The 17,284-nt window shown below is 41.0% G+C and overlaps 1 protein-coding gene across 1 annotated transcript in view; it reads right to left on the bottom strand.

Annotated features, from left to right (window-relative positions):
* Window positions 1-9,488, bottom strand: part of LRFN2 (leucine rich repeat and fibronectin type III domain containing 2) — a 156,436-nt gene extending 146,948 nt beyond the window's left edge. Inside the window, exon 1 of the mRNA XM_051615637.1 lies at window positions 8,911-9,488. The gene's annotated coding sequence lies outside the window, so the exon portion shown is untranslated. The remainder of the gene's footprint in view (window positions 1-8,910) is intronic.
* Window positions 9,489-17,284: the final 7,796 nt, after the last annotated feature.

Below are 17,284 nucleotides of genomic sequence, written 5' to 3'. Positions count from 1 at the left end.
CTGGGCACACTTCTCTGGCTTGTCCAGGTCCCTCTGGATGGCATCTTGTCCCTCTGGCATATCAACCGCACCACCCAGCTTGGTATCATCAGCAAACTTGCTGAGGGTGGTCTCAATACCACCATCAATATCATTAATGAAGATACTAAATAACACTGGGCCCAGCACCGACCCCTGAGGGACACCACTTGTCACTGTTTTCCAACTGGGCTTAGAGCCATTGACCACTACCCCCTGGACGCAACCATTTAGTCAGTTCCTTATCCACTGAACAGTCCACCTATGAAACCCATATCTCTCCAATTTAGTGAGAAGGTTATTGTGGGGGACCATGTCAAAGGCCTTGCAGAAGTCCAGATAGATGACATCCACTGCTTTTCCCTGGTAGACTGATGTAGTCACTTTGCTGTAGAAAGCCACTGGGTTGGTCAGGCAGGATTTGCCCCTGGTAAAGCTGTGCTGGCTGTCCTGGATCACCTCCTTGTTCTCCATGTGCTTTAGCATGTCTTCTAGGAGAATCTGTTCCATGATCTTCCCAGGCACAGAGGTGAGGTTGATAGGTCAGTAATTCCCAGGGTCCTCCTTTCTACCCTTTTAAAATATGGGCGTAACATGTCCTTTCTGCCTATCACCAGGGGCTTTACCTGACTGCCATGACTTTTCAAATATCATGGACAGTGGATTTGCAACTACATCTGCCAGTTCCTTCAGGACTGTGGGATCTATCTCATCAGGTCCCATGGACTTCTATATCTTCAGGTTCCTCAGATGGTCACGAACCTTATCTTCACTTACAGTGGGGGTGACTTTGTCTCTCTGGCCTGCATCTTGTGGGCCATCAACATGAGAGTTGTGAGGAGAGGGGCTGCCAGTGAAGACTGAGGCAAAAAAGTTGTTGAGATCCTCAGCCTTCTCCTTGCCTGTTTTTACCATTTCACCATTGTGGCTCAACAGGGGGGTACACTTTCTTTAACCTTCCTTTTCTGGTTTATGTATATACCTGTAGAAGTCCTTCTTGGTTTTTTTAACATCTCTTGCCAAGTCCAGTTCTAGCTGTGCTTTGGCCTTCTTCACCCCATCCCTGCATAACCAAGAAGGGTCCCTATACTCTACCCAGGATACCTGTCCCCTCTTCCACTGCCTATGTATGTCCATCTTGCTTCTTAGCTTGACCAGCAGGTCTCGGCTCAGCCATGCTGGTCTCTTGCCTTCCTTACCCGATTTCCTATACCAGGGGACTGAGATCTCTTGTGCCCTATGGAAAGCATCTTTAAAGATCTGCCATTTCTCTTCTGCTCCTTTGAATTGTTTTGATTGTTTTGAAGCAAACTGGAAATTTTTCTGAGAATGGCAATCTGAGATCCCATATTAATTCTTTTCAAACAGCTCTCAGATAATGTTTTGTTTAAATGTCAGAAAGGCTGTGAAAATTCAAGCAGGAAACAAAGGAAGAGATAGAAACTTCTAAAACTGTGTTCTTTTGTTCTCAAATGCTTTTGCCACCTATGACTTAAGACTCTGCACATGTGGCATAATGCACTTGGAGCACGAACACAGCCCAACTTCCCATCTTGAAATACTGTGACTGAAGAAACAGGCTTCTGGAAACAGATCTGATTTGCTGGAATCTAAGATGTGCTGCACAAATTAAGTCTCAACCTGCAATTTGCCTTTTACCTAAGCAAGCAAGACAAGACATATTTAGGAAGAACATCTGGTGGCAGAGTTCATTTTTGTTCTTTCTGTACTTGTCAATATAAAGAAAAAAGAGGGAACGATTGTGAAAGTGTGTGAGTGCAACTACATCACACACTAAACTTGGGAGGCTTTTTATTTAAGTTTTCGGAAAAGATGCTTTATTTCCATAACAGAAGGATTTTTGTGGAAAACTACACTTTGAATGTATGCATTGAACTCATCACAGTTTCGTAATAAAACAGCACATGCTATAAAAAAAAAAAAAAGTAAAAAAAAAAAAGTTGAAAGCACTTCCTTAAAACAAACATGATTAGACTTAAAGTAAGTGAAAAAACTCTCTAAGTAATAGAAAGAGACAGTACAGCCTAACAAAAACCTCATTCTCAAAACTTTCTATGGCATCTGGCAAGGTGGTGGTGTAAAGGCCCATACATCTGATGGCCCCTGTGTGGGTAAAGTCTACCTCAACTAAGTCTCACTTTCCGTTAGGTCACTATGTGATCTCTCTGTGATTTAATGCTAACTACAGCAACATGGGAGTAGCAAGATGTCTCAAATGAGAGGACAGGATCAATGAGCTGTGCTGGAAGGAACAGCAGCAGCTGTTTCTTGGCCTGAGGGCATTATTTATTTTTAAAAGTAAATCCTATAGTTGAGATAAGATGTAACATAACTTTGATTTTTCTGTTCTGAGGTAGGACACTGATGTAGGATAGGTGTCACCAATGCACAGAAATTTACCATGTCCTATCTCATTCTTGTTGCAGGAGAATGGACTTCTTCCTTTCCTTGGCACAATTTCAAATGTGGGTAAGTTTCCTGAGCCACAAAACCACAGAGTTGTCACAGACCTTTGATATGCTGTTCACAGAACTAGGAAGGCATCCTCTTAGCTGCACCACTGCTGATTCTTCTTTCTCTCTTCTTCCTTCTCCTATCTAAAAATTTTCAGTCTTTCTCCAAAATGACCCTTTTAGCCCTCGGTGCATTTGCTCTCATAAATACCCATTGGGGTGCTCTTAAGCTCTTCTGCACTGACCCTCTGCCAGTAAGGCCAGTTCTCTCCAGTTCAAGGGAACCTGCTGTCACCCATTCCTGGTGCTGAAAGAAATGTCATTTATTGAGACACCTGAAACTCCTCCTCCTGCCAGCTGGGGGAAGATCAGATCCAGTCAGAGGAGGGTGTGGGGACACCATGGACAGGGGAGACCTCACCCTTTGTGAGACTCCTGACCACATTTTTTAATTGTGAACTCTCTCAATAACCTTCCTCCTCACCTCAAGAAGTGACAGGATATCACTGTCAAAATGCATCTGGGTATCTGTGGACAGAAGATGTAGGTGTGGTGATAAGGAAAGGTCACACAGTCCTTGCAAAGTGGGTGTCAAGGAAAAAGTTCATACCTTCCTGTGCCACTTAGTCCCATGAAACAGGACTAGAAAATCCTTACATACATGACAGAAGCATTTGTCAAGCAAATTGAGATTTTTCAGGGTTAACTACAAGATATTTTGTTTATAGCCAGTCTGAAAAAGAAGCCCACCCTCCATAGGAGTTTCTGAGACCTAACACATTATTCTACTGAACATTTCCAGAGGAGATAAATTATCTGACCTGACTACAGGGAGAAAGTACAGTCAATAATCTGGAGAGCAAGGAATCAGTGTTATACAGTTATTTAAAAAAAAAACAATATACAGTAAATATCTGCCAGCAGCAGTAATAACATTGGAAATAACTCATACAAAATGCCAACTAGCCATCAGTTTAGTAAACCAACAAAATGGTCTCAGTCCAGATAAGTTATGTTCTATCTATGTAGTTTTGTCTTTTTTAGAGTGCTACACTTATTTCGCATACAAACCATCCAGAGATTTCTGAGTATCAAGTGTCTTTACCTAGTCACAGGATGATTCACAAAGGGAGGGAGATCAAATGACTACCAAAATGACTGGGAAGATTTTTATTTTTATCTCTGAGAAGGGAGACATTTGTTGTTCGTTGCTTTCAAATCAGACAGGGAGTGCTGAATGAGCCACTACAGGCATTTTTTTTCCTCTTGACTCTTCTTTTTGCCATTTGACTGCTCATTGTTTTCATCTGTACTGAAAGGGCAGACACATTTTTTTTAATGCTGTTAACAGAGGAATCTGATATAAATTCTGGCACAGTCACCTCTTCCTTTCATGTACACATACATGTGCTGCCCTTTCACTGATAGCACAGCCTACCCAATCTCACCACTGCAACAGAGGATGTGGCACATTGAAGACATCCTCTTTTCATGTTCTTAATTTTTATCTTTATGCTGTAACAAAAGCAGGATTGCTCATTCTGACTGACGAGTATACTGAAGCTTTTCTGAGGAGGTATGACATGATGAGAGAATGGCTAAGGACTCTTTGCACCTGGTGTCATTTTGAGGTCCCTTGCTCCTCAGCTTGCCAAAAGCAAATTTTAACTCTGAAGGCAGGAGAAGAAAAATTCCTTACTTGCTCACCAGTGTATCCATTTCTTCCAATATCACATATCTGATCTCCACAGTACATGTGGCTTGGTTATACTGAGGTCTCTCAGAGTTTGTCCTCCCAGTTAAGTCAACTCAAACTCTACAGTCTTAACTGGACAGTTGGGGCAATTTGTCTCAGTCCTGCCCATGAAGATTTATACTCAGTCCTTACCTACTTCCTCTGGCTTCAAGGAAAGAGCCACACTGATAATTTTCTGCACCAATGCCACACGCAGGTTTTCCAGGGAAATTCAGTGCAATATCAGCTCTATGAGAAGAGATGAAGTGTTTTCATGTGCTTTCTGTTGATTTTATCCTGAAGCTATCTTTCTGTTCTGCTCGGAACCTACTTTGGAATGCACTGCGATGCCCTAGCTCTACTTCTCATCTTGTAACAAGAGAGGGGCTGGGACCGGTTTTTACTGGATTTACTACTATTCCAGGGCCCTCTCCTTATCTCACCTCTGTCCATAACACCACAACACATCCGCTGAGGGATTAGCAACCTGTTTGTTCCTGAGAAGCGATTAGCAAAGCCTTCTAAATGCTCCATTGTACCACTTGCACTACATCTGCAGCCATCTTCTTATGTCTGTTCTTATTTAGCTGTCAAATCCTCTCAGCACAGAAGTTTTCCACAGCTGGAAGAATGATTTCAAGAACAGACACTCAGAGGCCTTGATATCTCACAGCACTTGTTGGCAAGATGCTCCTAGAATGCTCCCACTTGGCCAAGTAAATTGACTTCCAGGTAGGACTTGGCAGACAAAAGTTTTCTGGTTCCATGAATTGAAATTAAAGTGCTTAGAATTTCCTTGGCCCAACCTGAGAGAGAAAATATGCAAACTCTCTGATGAGCTAGAAGTGTTTAGTTCCAGTTAGACTCACAGATTTACTTGTCATTTAGCAAAATGGGATTTGAGCATGACTTCTTTTACAATCAAGTTTCATATGAATTATCTAAAATTTTCATAAAAAATACATTAACTGGAAAGAAAAAAATAAAATTTATCTTCTAGAAAAAAAGTAAGGTGAGGTTTTCTGGCAGTATTCTCCCTACAGATGTTTCAGTCAGCAAAATCTTAAAGCTGTCCATTTCCCAACCATGTTTAGTTCTGACAAAACTGTATTTATAAAAGAAAAAATCCATCTCAGCTCTGTTTTCCATGTAGGTCAATAGGGACTCTGCATAGGACCAGACCCTGACAGCACATCTCTTCCTCTTCTCCCATGTTTTCAAACCAGCATTTTTAAAATGGAAAGATATTTTCTGACTTTTGCTGCCACTGCTTATTTTGTATGCCCAAGTTGGCATCTTGGATTTGTCACAAATGTTTTATCACGAAAATGACTATGTCATCAGACACCTGGATCATGAGCAGGACAAAACAAATTACAGGAAGAAAGAAAAATTGGAAGAACTGTCATGCAAATATTCTGAAGAATGGAGACAACCACTGCACCTGGGGAAGCAGAAATACTTCTAAATGTTATGTTCTTTTCCCGGTTTTCCTTGCAGCATCACTGTGGGCCTTTTAATGACATGTTTACATCTGTTAATTTCATGCCAAGGTTTGGCAGCCACCCACACAGAAGGTAATTTGAGTTCCTATGAGCAGAAATACTGCTTACGCGCTCCCCTCCCTCCTGTGCATCCTGAGTGGAGGTGGGCTGGGCAGAGTGACAGCTGGCCCTTCACAGAAGTGCTGCATCACAGTGGGTGATTTGTGAGTTTTGTTATCATTCCAGCATACTCAGATGAAACCTTGCATTTTGTCAAATGTTTCAGTTAATGACTGGACGCTGTTCAGCACCCTGAGAGTGCACACAGCATCTGGACAGGGATAGAGCAGAACCCAACAGGTTGGTGGCATCTTCAGGTGCAATAATTGAAGCCTACATGGCTAAGGCAAAGAAGAAACATAAGGAATACAGCAATGGCCCATTTGGTGTTAGGTAATGGATTCCACAGTCAAGAGGACTGTCTTGAAGGAGCCACAGATATCTTTCATCTGTCCTTCCTACGTAGTGTTACCACTTTTCAGTCCAGCACCTACAGGACAGTTATTCTCTCCACAAAAAAAAAATAAAAAATAACACATTACAAAAAACTCAAAGAAAGTAAGGCTGAGTGCTCAGGCCAGAAAGAAGACTGACTTACACACTTGGAGCAAACTATCCATTTTCTCCCACAGGTGATATTTCAGGTCAAGGCTGAAATGCATTCGAAATGCAAAAGGAGATTTGGGGGTAGCAGGCACTGCCATCAACCCCCCCCTCTCCCCTCTGTGTGGGGGCATAGCAAATACAGCCTCAAGGGTTATCAGTCTGCAACCCCTCTCAAGGGGAGTTTCCAGTGGGGTGACTCTAAGTCACCTGAAGTATATTCCCACCTACTACCAGTTAAACCTTGATAATTTCAAATCAGTTTCCTGCTTGATTCATGCCCACAAAGACAAAAAGAATAATAAATAAAGGGAATCAGATGGGTCTAACTACATTGCGTACTCTGTGACTAGAGTCCTCTGGAAGGAGAGGGAGTAGGAGCCCTGTAAAAGGGATTTCCAGGGAGCTGTCAGCTCGGGTGCCCCTAAGCAACAAGCAGAGCAGAGGCTGTGGGGAAAGGCTACATGTGCCATTTGTACTTCCCATTGGAAAAATTACCAGTGATATTCCAATGCAAATTTGAATAAGAAGCGCTGCTACTCTTGGGAGTGGCATGGGGCAGAGAGGGCAGCAGAAATGGAGGCTCTGAGGATGGATCATGTTCCTCAGCCTGTCTGGTGCACCGGGGGCTGCCTGCTTGCCTGCCTGCCAGCACCCAGCACAGCCAGACACAGGTGGACACTGGGCCCAGTCACCCTAAAGAAAACAGAGCTATGCTGAGAAGAGCAGGACAGACATTGCCTCCGGTCTGGGAGGTGATACAGATCTTTGCTGGGTTTCAAGGGTTAAAAAAGCTTGATTGAACATAAAGACTTTTTCTTCTTCTCATTGTTTATTTTTTATTGCAACCGCTCTGTCCCTAAGAATTAGTAGTGGTTCCAGGGAAGGTCTGAGACTCTGCTCTGCTGCGACAAGTCAGCTCTGATCAGGACGCACACAAAAAGCACTCTGTTGTGCTCAAGTGGTGAGCTGTAGGCAATGCAAACTAACCACCAAACCAGGGCAAGCTGTAAACAAGGGAACTGTAACCAGTCTGAAACACTACAGGAGTAAAAGTAATTATCTGGCTCTCTTCCTTCTCACTACAAGCTCAAATTTGCCTTAGTGCAGTGTCTGCGCACAGCAAGGTTCAAAGGAAAATTGATACCCTGCATGGCAATGTTTCCTCTTTCCCAAGGAATAAAAAATACCATGACAATCATGTGCTGTCTGCTGGATTTATCCCCAGTGTTCACCGAACAAAGTTAAGAGGTATCAATTTAATTAACTGTGACTTTATATAAACTTAAGTGATGCTTACTCTTTGCCTTTCAAAGCCAGTCTCTTCTTGTCAGAAGAGTTATTCCGTCATATTGATCCCAAAGATGCAGTAGGTAAAATAAACTCTACTCTTCTTAACGACACTGCCCCAAAAAGACTAGATCAAGCCTGGCAAAAAATAATTCTTGCTTTAAATTAATGCTATTTTTCTCCTTTGGGTAGGAAGGAGTCACTCCATTTGAGAACCCTTAATTGTATACATTACCACAACTGACCACTTTACATTTCCAATTTACTAATCCCTATACTGGGACTTGTTGACTTAATCACTAAATTCTGCCCACCCCTTCAGTTTCCTTCTTGTTTTTTTCAGTCATACCTTTGTTTTGTGATGCCAACATGTGCATGAGTCCATGCAAGTCAGAGAGAGACTCATTTTCCATTTTGCTGCATCTTGTCCTGTGCTGTTGTTTAGGTGCTTACACTCACCCAAATTCTCAGTGCACTTAGTCTTGCGTATATGTCTGTTGACGTCAGACAGACATGACCTAGCATATACCTACTTGTGTACCCCATTCCCCACATGCCCACTGTGCCAATTCTGGATATCTATCAGTAGCAGCAGCACCTTACCAAGCACACCAACCTCTGTGACAGCAGGCACTGAAGTCAGTGCCCACTGCCCCTCCACACCCTTCACTCCCTTTCCTTCTCTAGCTATTCCCATATTTTCCCATTTCTTAACTTGACATTTGCCAAGGTCTCCACTCTTTACTGAGTAGTTTTATATACAGCAGAGTTGATCTGTCCAGCAAAGTTCTTTCTTAGCTTTGCAGGATTTACTAGTACTTCCACAAAGCTGGAGTCACTTTCACAGCTTTACTCTATTACTCATTTTTTTTCTCTATTAGAAACCGAATTGCTCTCCATTCTTTCAAGCCTCTTTCCATCACTGTTTCAAAACTGCCATGAAAAAAAATCCTTATTGACATTTCAAAAAATAAATATTCTTTTTGAAATGCCTTTTCATACCAAGAGAAGCAGAAACTAAACTGAGATTAATTTTTCTACATGAGCAATCTTACCTAGACTATTATGAAAAGGAAGATATAGTTTTATATTTCTCCAATGCTTTTAAGCTGCATGAAAACAGATTTTTTTTTTTTTTGCCATCAGAAGTAACTGTGTACAAATGTTTTGTGTGTATACCTATATACAGTTTCTATTATAGCTATAATTTATATATACATATTAGAATAAAACCCCTTGCACTTACCTTTGAGATGTAACATTTATCCCAGGTTTGGTGAAATAGTCTCAGACAGGCACTTAGACCTTCTTTCTATGCCATGCATCCTTTTTCCAAAAGATATAATCAGAAAAATCCTGGTCGATCTCTAGCCAAACCAAAATGCAGACTAGATGGAGGCATTTGTCAGATGCAGCCTGATTCAGTAAAGTCCAAGTGTGGGAATCCCCGGAATTCCTTCTTCAGTAATATCCAAAGCATAAAAAAGAGAAAGGAAGAAAAAAAAAAATAAAGAAAGAATTTAAAAAAGAAAGTGCACAACTTGTTCTTTTCTTGTTTGGTTTAAAAAACCCAGTCTTGGAGGACTAAGCAGCCTGCAGGCTTTTCAAGCATTCAGATTCTAGTGCATCCCAAGGTAACACATGCATTTTGGTACTGCAAGTCTTCAAGTTCATACCAGTAAGCCCAGCTTGTGTGTGTGTGTTGGGGAGGGGGGGTCAAATTGTGTCGTGGGTGGGAGAAGAGGAGAGACAGGGAGATACACGCACACTCACACAGAGATGGAAAAAGGAAAAACAGCAAAGTGGAGTGATCTCAGAAAGTGCTCTAGATGGCAGAGCCTGCACAGCTTGTAAGACAAGCAATGTGCACACAGTAAAAAGAAAAAAAAAAAAAAAGGGGAAAAAAAAGAAAAAAGAAAAAAAAAAAGGAAAAAAATCCCGAGAGAACTAGCAGGCAGCTTCAGAATTTCTTCTTACCTCTTCTGGCGATGCAACATACAGCAAGTGCTTTGTGCTGCATAGAAATCCGTGCAGGCACAACTCAGTCAGACCTCTCACTTCTGAAATAAACAAATACGTAGCATGGGAAAGGGAAGAAAATCAGAAATCAGAGAAAAGAAGCTATTAAACAAGTAGGAGTGCCAGGGAGGACACTTGAGTGGGTGGGAGGCGAATAGTTGGTACGGAAAGCAGCATCTCCCAACTCCTGGTCTTAATACAGATTGGCTCTGTAATTATGTGGCAAAGCACTGCCTTCTAAGCCATTGCATAATAATAGAAACCTAAGCTGTGTAGACACAGCCTGACATGCTAAATCCTCAGGAGCTACACTCAATGTTTGTCAGTGGAAAGCGTGTCAGTTCTTTGGGGGTGGGGGAAGCTGAAGGAAAAGGGAAGTGGAGAGAAATTTTACTGCAAAATCCACAAGCTGCAGCTGCAAAGAGATCTCAGATGATGACAATACCTGAAATGTTATAGTGAAAGTCATATATATCTGTACTTACATAGGGAGAGATAGATAAATACAATAACACTGTCAGCTCCATTCATGTTATTCAATGTTAGAATAATTTTCCCTTGGTATATTTTAGTAACTTAAATTACAAAGAGGTGAGCAAGTACAAAGGTTTTCTGTGTTAAATATTATTATTGCTAATGTTGGTGATGAGAAGTAGCTCCCTTTGGACTGAACAGCTTTGGAAGGTCTCAATAAAACATGAATTAAGATAAAAGAATTCAGGAGTATTTATCAGCCTTTCCCATTTACTGGTGAGTTCCTCTCTCCAGTCTTCCAGACAGAGCCATGAAATGGTGATCACTGACTAAATAAGAGGCAAAACCCAACTCATTCAAACTCCCACACACCAATATCATCAATACACCCACAAACCACACCTATGGTTCAAGTAGTCCAGTATTCTGCCTCTGGACAGTGATCAGTACAATATACCTCTGGGCAATCTGGATGGATTTGTGCAGCCAGGGCTAGACAGCCAGGGCTAACCTGTTCATGGGCAAAGCTTCTCCTTAATCCCTGCTCTTTAAAGATTAGTTAATGCACTGAAGCACGAGCAGGGGAGCAGTCTGCCTCTGCATATCCAGATTAAACATGTAAGGTCTGATTCTGAGGCCTTTGTAGTTGGCATAAAGTACATCTCTTTTTAGACACCCTGGATCTAAAGAGTAAAATCATCTGATGCTTTGCAAACATCCCAGTGTGGAAAAAAGGGCATGAGTTCAGAAAGAGCTGTGGTAATTTAGTTTGGAGAGGGAGAAGTGTATTTTTGTATAGCCTGATCTAGCCTAGTTGCTCTCTTCATTTACTCCATACTCCTGGTGGAAGCCATGCAGTGCAGGTAGGAGAACTAAGTCACTCAACTAAAATGTAGATATCAAATTTGGCCTCTGGAAAGTCAAACCAGATGAAAAAGAACAATTTGAAGATATTTTTCAGAATGACAGCATAGAACAACACATAATTCCTATTGGAGGGGCTCATGAAAAAGATTCTGCTGCAAACTTCAGATCCCTTATTGTCACCAGCCTCAGTCCTTTGATCCATGCGTACTGTGTTCCTGGGTGACTCTCTGTACCCTCAAAGTAAAGACTACAGATATTGCACATAAGAGATTTAAACTGTGGTAAAACAGAGGAGGAAAAGCTGTGGACATAACAGTCTCCTGTTTTGAAGCATAACCAGCTTTCCTCAGCCTTATGTGGAACAGTGCTGAAGGGCTCTTCTTTGGGAGGAAGACCAAGAGTTGCAACAGTAAAAACCTTACTGGGCACTGAAATAAATGGCCTGTTCAAAGGAAGAGTTGCGAACATAGTAACGGTTGAACTAGGCATTAAGAATCTTAAGAAATTACTTCTTTCACTACATGACTAAAGCATGAATTTAGGAAGCTAAATTTAAACTTATCTCCTGGCAATTGTGGGCCAAAAGTTGGCTAGAAAATCAAATCGAAGATCTAATAATGTCAGTACCTTATAAGATGAATGTCAGTGCATCACAGACAGAGAAGACATCTCATAATGACATCAGAAATTAATAACAGACTCTGGGACTAGCATTTCAGAGTCTGATTTGAAAGCATAGTATTGCTTGCAGTGACAGAAATCAATGAACTCCATCAATGCAGTCCAAAAATCTGAAAAAAATCTTTCACCAGCTACAGCTGTGACAGTGCCAGTTGCCAAGGAAAAATCAAAGATAGAACCCTGGCAAAAAGTCACCCCAAAAAGCATTTTCATGAGGCTATGTTGTTGTGGGTTCCCACTGTGCTAGGCCAGTGTGCTTTCCAACTTTCTTTGGTGCCCTTTAGACTTAAACCACAGTTCTTCAGGATTGCCACATAGCTTCTTGTCTCTACTAACCATCCCTAATATATATTTCATCTCTCCCAAAGAAGGAGCTGCTCAGTGAATCAACCTCTTTACTGGTCATTTTAGCAGGAAGAGAGCTACCTACCACTTCTATTCCTTTTTTTTTTTTTGCTCAGGCCTCCTATCTCTCTAATCCTGCCTTAATTCACAGTCAAGTAAAATGGTTGCTTTACCTATATCTGCTCACATTCCCACCACCAGCAAAAACCCATCACCACCCAAGGACTGCAGGAGAAATCTTACTCTGTCTGGGTAGTGATATCTCTCCTAGAGTCACACTTTTCCCTGTAAAGAACTGTTAAGGTTCAATGTCCTGTTCCTGACTTGGGTGTGGAAAATACATAAGAGAACATGACTATAGATTACCAACTCCATACTCACTGAAAATTTAAAACTGTTACATTTTTGAGTATGTGAATCTTCCAATGATGCACCAATTCCAGTGCCCCAACAGGGTGCATAAGTTCTATATGAAGACATCTCATAAAGCCTTATAACTACAATCATACACATTCCCTTATACAGTGGCAAGCATTCAAGAAACTTTGCTTGACACAGAAATTTTGTAATGTTGATGCTCTCCTTTGACGTACAGTGCCAAGAACAATACCAAAACCCAATAAAAGTTTGAAGTAGGATAGCAGAGCAAGACAAAAAGAAATTGAGATGCTTTTGCCACCTCCAGGACAACTTTAGCTGCCACAACATAATTTCCCTGTCCTAGTCTAGCAGTCAACATACTGAAGCTTGCAGCTGTCTCATTGACAATACAATTTAGCATGTACATGTAGACACCAGCATTTCCCATTTCCTGCTCATCTTCTTCAAACTGAAGGAGTCAGTACTGATCCACATGACTGTTTAATCAATGGCTGTCAGTCAATTACACTGATTGAAGAACAGTTCAAAAAACATTTGGTCTGTGGCCCTACTGACAAAAACAGCTAACAGGAGCTGAACCCACCTAGTTTTCAAACATTGGAGATTTTGTTAAAAAACATATATTTCTTGGGTGTTGTTCAGCTCAGCACTTTACAAAATCATTGAATGGCTGTTTACACATATATATGCCAGTACAAAATATCCTTCTCACATCCTCCACCCACACACCCCTCTGCTTTTAAAAACAGCTCCAGCCAATAGACAAACTGAATATACTTGTTTGTTTGTTTTCTACATCTTATGGGGAATCTTATTCTTGAATTTCTAGATTCAAAGGTCCAACACAAAGCAGACATTGTTTCACAGTGCAACAGAAGAAAAAGGATCTTGAGGATATTGATGAAACGAAGGCAGCACAGAAGCTCCCTTCTGCACTGCAGTTATAAAAAACATAGACCAATATTGCATAGTAAATATGAACTTCTTTAAAATACTTGAACAACTCCAACAACAATCTTTCATTGTCCATCTTGCAGCTGAATACAGAAACATTTCCAAACACCAGGCAACAGTTCCTTCAGGTCATAGAATGAATTACACATCCATAATCTATTCCATTCTAAGCATCCATTTCAACTGGAACAATCTGAGTACTTGTGTAAAACTTAAGAAGATCCACTGTATCTTTGTAGATGCTCTGAAAGAAGGTCAGCATAATATTTTTATCCCAGGGTTATTATTCTTTCCAGGTTCTCCCTTTACAAGCAGGGAAATTCTTGCACTCTGTTTTGCATAATCACATGTCCAGCTCAGTAAAAGAAATTGAATGCCCTTTGATTGATAGGTTAAGAACAGAAGGGATCATTATGGCCATCTCATTTGACCTCCTGCATAACCTCAGTTATAGTATTCCTCTTTGTGGTTACTGCGTCTATATTCATATTATTGGCTGATACAGAAAATGTCTGTTATAAAGACAGCCTCTTGATTTAAAGACTTCAAATGATGGAGTATTCATTCCCCACTCTCTTTATAAGTCTGTTCAATCTTTAATTCCTCTAATTGTGAGGAAAAAAAAATATATAAAAAAATCCATACCTCATTTTGTTAGTCAGAAGATTCTGGTATTTTATCAAAAGCCCAAACTGATAATTATGAAATATAGCTGTATATCCCCTGATCAGAAAACTCAAAATGAGGAATAGCAGAAGTTTCTCCCAGATAAGTGGATTTGTTCCAGTAAGGGCTAAAGACTGCTATTTGAGACCAATGCAATCTATTTATTCAACAAACAAACAGACAAACAAACTTCTTGTTTAATGGCCATCTGTTTCAGCACAACGTTCATCAGAATGAAGAGACTGTCTTGGCAGCACTTCCCCAGTTCTTGTAATTTGATGGAAAAGTATAGCATTAGCTTCCACAGTACACCTGGAGGCAGCAGAACTCTGCTGCCTGCCCATCAGGAAGCAGGACCTTATCCTGGTGGGTTTGCAACCTCTGGCTTTAATTTTCTATGCACAGAACTTTCCCAGCCACCACAGAAATCCAGGGCAGCAAACGTTCCTCATGCAGTCAGTGCAATAAAATCATGGCACATGAGGAATGTGAGAAAGAGTCTTCATTATATGTTTTGACCCTTACCATGTAGAACAAGCGATACTTTTTACTGTTGAAGGAGGAGATGGGGAATTGTCATGCATCAGAGGGTCTCTGTTTTAAGAGCATGCTGTTAGGTTGCCATACTCTGTTACAATTCTACAGACCAGAGGAGCAATGTAAGGAATGTCAGATTCTCCACTGCCCCAGCTGTGACTTCTGCAGTGACTTCCCTACCAATCCCACATTTGCATCAGCTGAACTGTTTGTCTGCACCGTTGCATGGTACAGATCTTGGTTTGCTTTTTAATTGTCACGTAAAAATCTCTTCTGAGGGAGAGAAGGTTTTTCAAGGTTTTTAAGCCTTTAAAGAGTGAGGAATCATGAGAGACTGGTGACAGGTAACCCTTAGACAGGATTTGTAACCAGGGATAATGTTATTAAACCAGTCTTATGTTAATCATGTGAGAAAACAGGTACTCTAGCATACAATGGGCAAGAACCCATATCTAGGACAAGGTCAGCTGCTTAAGCTGTTTATGAACAGTCCTGATACTTTCAAGTGTGCATGCCTCAGCCATGGAAAGAAACAGTTACAATTTTGTATCTGAATGAATAAAAGTACATGGGGGAGGTGAGAATCTTTTGACCAGACCCTTGTTTTTTATCAAAACTACAGACATTACCATAAATAAAGTCAGTATTTGGTAACAGGGGCCACATTATAGTGTGAAGGTGGCAAAAAATCCAGCAATAATTTCAATAATCTGCATTGTAAACTGTGGGAAGAAAAGACTATTCTTCTCAGTCATAAAGCACTTAGAAAGCTTCTGTCGTCACAATTATCTGCAAGCTATCAGACTTGTCAAGGATGGGACAGACACTTAGGAAGAATCCCAGATCTCTGAAAGAAGCTAAGATCATATCACAGGGTCTGCAGTACACAGAGCAAAAGAAACAACACAAGGTGATATCTTTCTTAGTGAAGCTAAGTGATGTAAAAAAGAGGGTTTGTCCTCCTAAAATTTCACATTATTTCTATGAACTATTTTGGGTGGAAAAGAAGAGGCAATAATCCATGTAGAAAACCCACAAACTAGGCAGCATTAACTTGGGATCTGACTTGGAACCTGAGGAATAGGGCAAAGCTTGATGCAGAAAGGAATGGGAAACAGAAAGGGGTGTGAAAGCCTCACACACAATGCCACTCCTTGGAGGCAGTGAATGAGCTCTGCCTGCTATGCTTGGCCCCAGCTGGAGGTGAGGATGGGCTCCTTCTATCTCTTTATTCTCAAGCCTCATGCCAATAAAGTGGGTACATGTAGGAAAGAGGGCTCCATTGCTCCTTCCTGGCTCTCACCTGAGACCTTGGGAGCATCTGCAGGGTGTACAAGAGTGAGGTTCCTGCTCCCATTCATAACCCAGTTGGGGACACCAAAAGAAAGGAGAAGGTGGAAATTTTGAGGTGCTGCACAGAACAGCAGTGTCAGGATAACAAGTGGTTTGGACTCCTCAGCCTCTGTTCCTATTTGGTTCCAGAAGAAAATTAGTCCATGTCTTCTTACTCACTCCATAACTTCTTTCTTACTTACTCCATATCTTCTTTCTAGCTTACTTCTAAACATTTAGAGAAATCAAAGAGAAAATATCTGTCTTTAAAATATTGGTGAATGCAAGACCTAAACCAAATTATCTAAATTTAGGCTGTGATCAGAAAGAGGCACAGCCAGTGCTGTGAGAGTGTGAGGAGCTGCAGGGACACAGAGTAATTTCTGAAGTTCTGGGTTATCTCAAATATGGTTTGAAGACAGGACAGTGTTTTAAGAATGACTCCACTACAAAATATTTTGAGATTACTTTTACTGTGTGTGCTCTCAGCTTCTAAGGAGAAATGGAACCTGTAGTAAGTTCTTCAGTGGGACCTGGAGTGCCCAGGGCATTTCAGCGTGTTTTAGGTCTGCTGCTATTCTGCTCAGAGACTCTGGAGAAGACAGAACGTAAGTAGTAAGTATACATGGACTAAAACTTTTGTCATGTATTAAAAACTTGAACATCTATTGCAAAGCATGTGTGATCCAGTGCAATATTGTATCACCCAATGTAAAATGTTTGGGAATTCAATTTTTACAGTAAATTTGTCCTGTAGAGGCTGGACAGCCTTTGAAGGAGCTGCTGCTTTTCTTCTCCAGCCTTCTCAATCTCTCATGTTCACAGAGACAACACATGGAAGACAGTCTGGGATTCCTAGAGCACCAGAGTGAGAGAGTAAAACTAATTGCATTTCTGTATTTTTTTAGAAAATGATGAACATCCATAGCTATGTCAAATTATATTAGTTTCTTCTGCTGGTATTCTTTTCAGCCCATTGGGTCCTCCATAAATGATACCTGTCCTGCTACTATGTGATCTACCTCTGGAGACTTTACCTTTAGTGTTGTTCAATGCAAGCTCAGTTTCAGATCAGAGAAAAAAGAAAAATAGTTTTCAGAAGGACTTGGTTACTGATAAACTGCTGTGTCTTTATCACAGCTGTGTTATAGGAGAGACTGAAAAGGCCTTTGTTGTTACAGGCATAAGTAATACGTACAATAAGGCTTGGAAGTTGGTGCACTGCAGAGCAAATAAATACTTTCTAGAAATTATTCTGAAAGACCTACAGAAATCTCTAAAAAAACAGACACATAAATGTACAAACTAGAATGAGCAATTCCTCCTTCCTTTTTGACAACTGCCCCTTTTTCTGTACATAGGAT

The sequence above is a fragment of the Apus apus genome, chromosome 3 (assembly GCF_020740795.1).
Source record: "Apus apus isolate bApuApu2 chromosome 3, bApuApu2.pri.cur, whole genome shotgun sequence".
Classification (NCBI taxonomy): Eukaryota; Metazoa; Chordata; class Aves; order Apodiformes; family Apodidae; genus Apus; species Apus apus.
The sequence above is the reverse complement of the archived record's forward strand: the minus strand, read 5'-3'. Positions and strand labels throughout refer to the sequence as shown.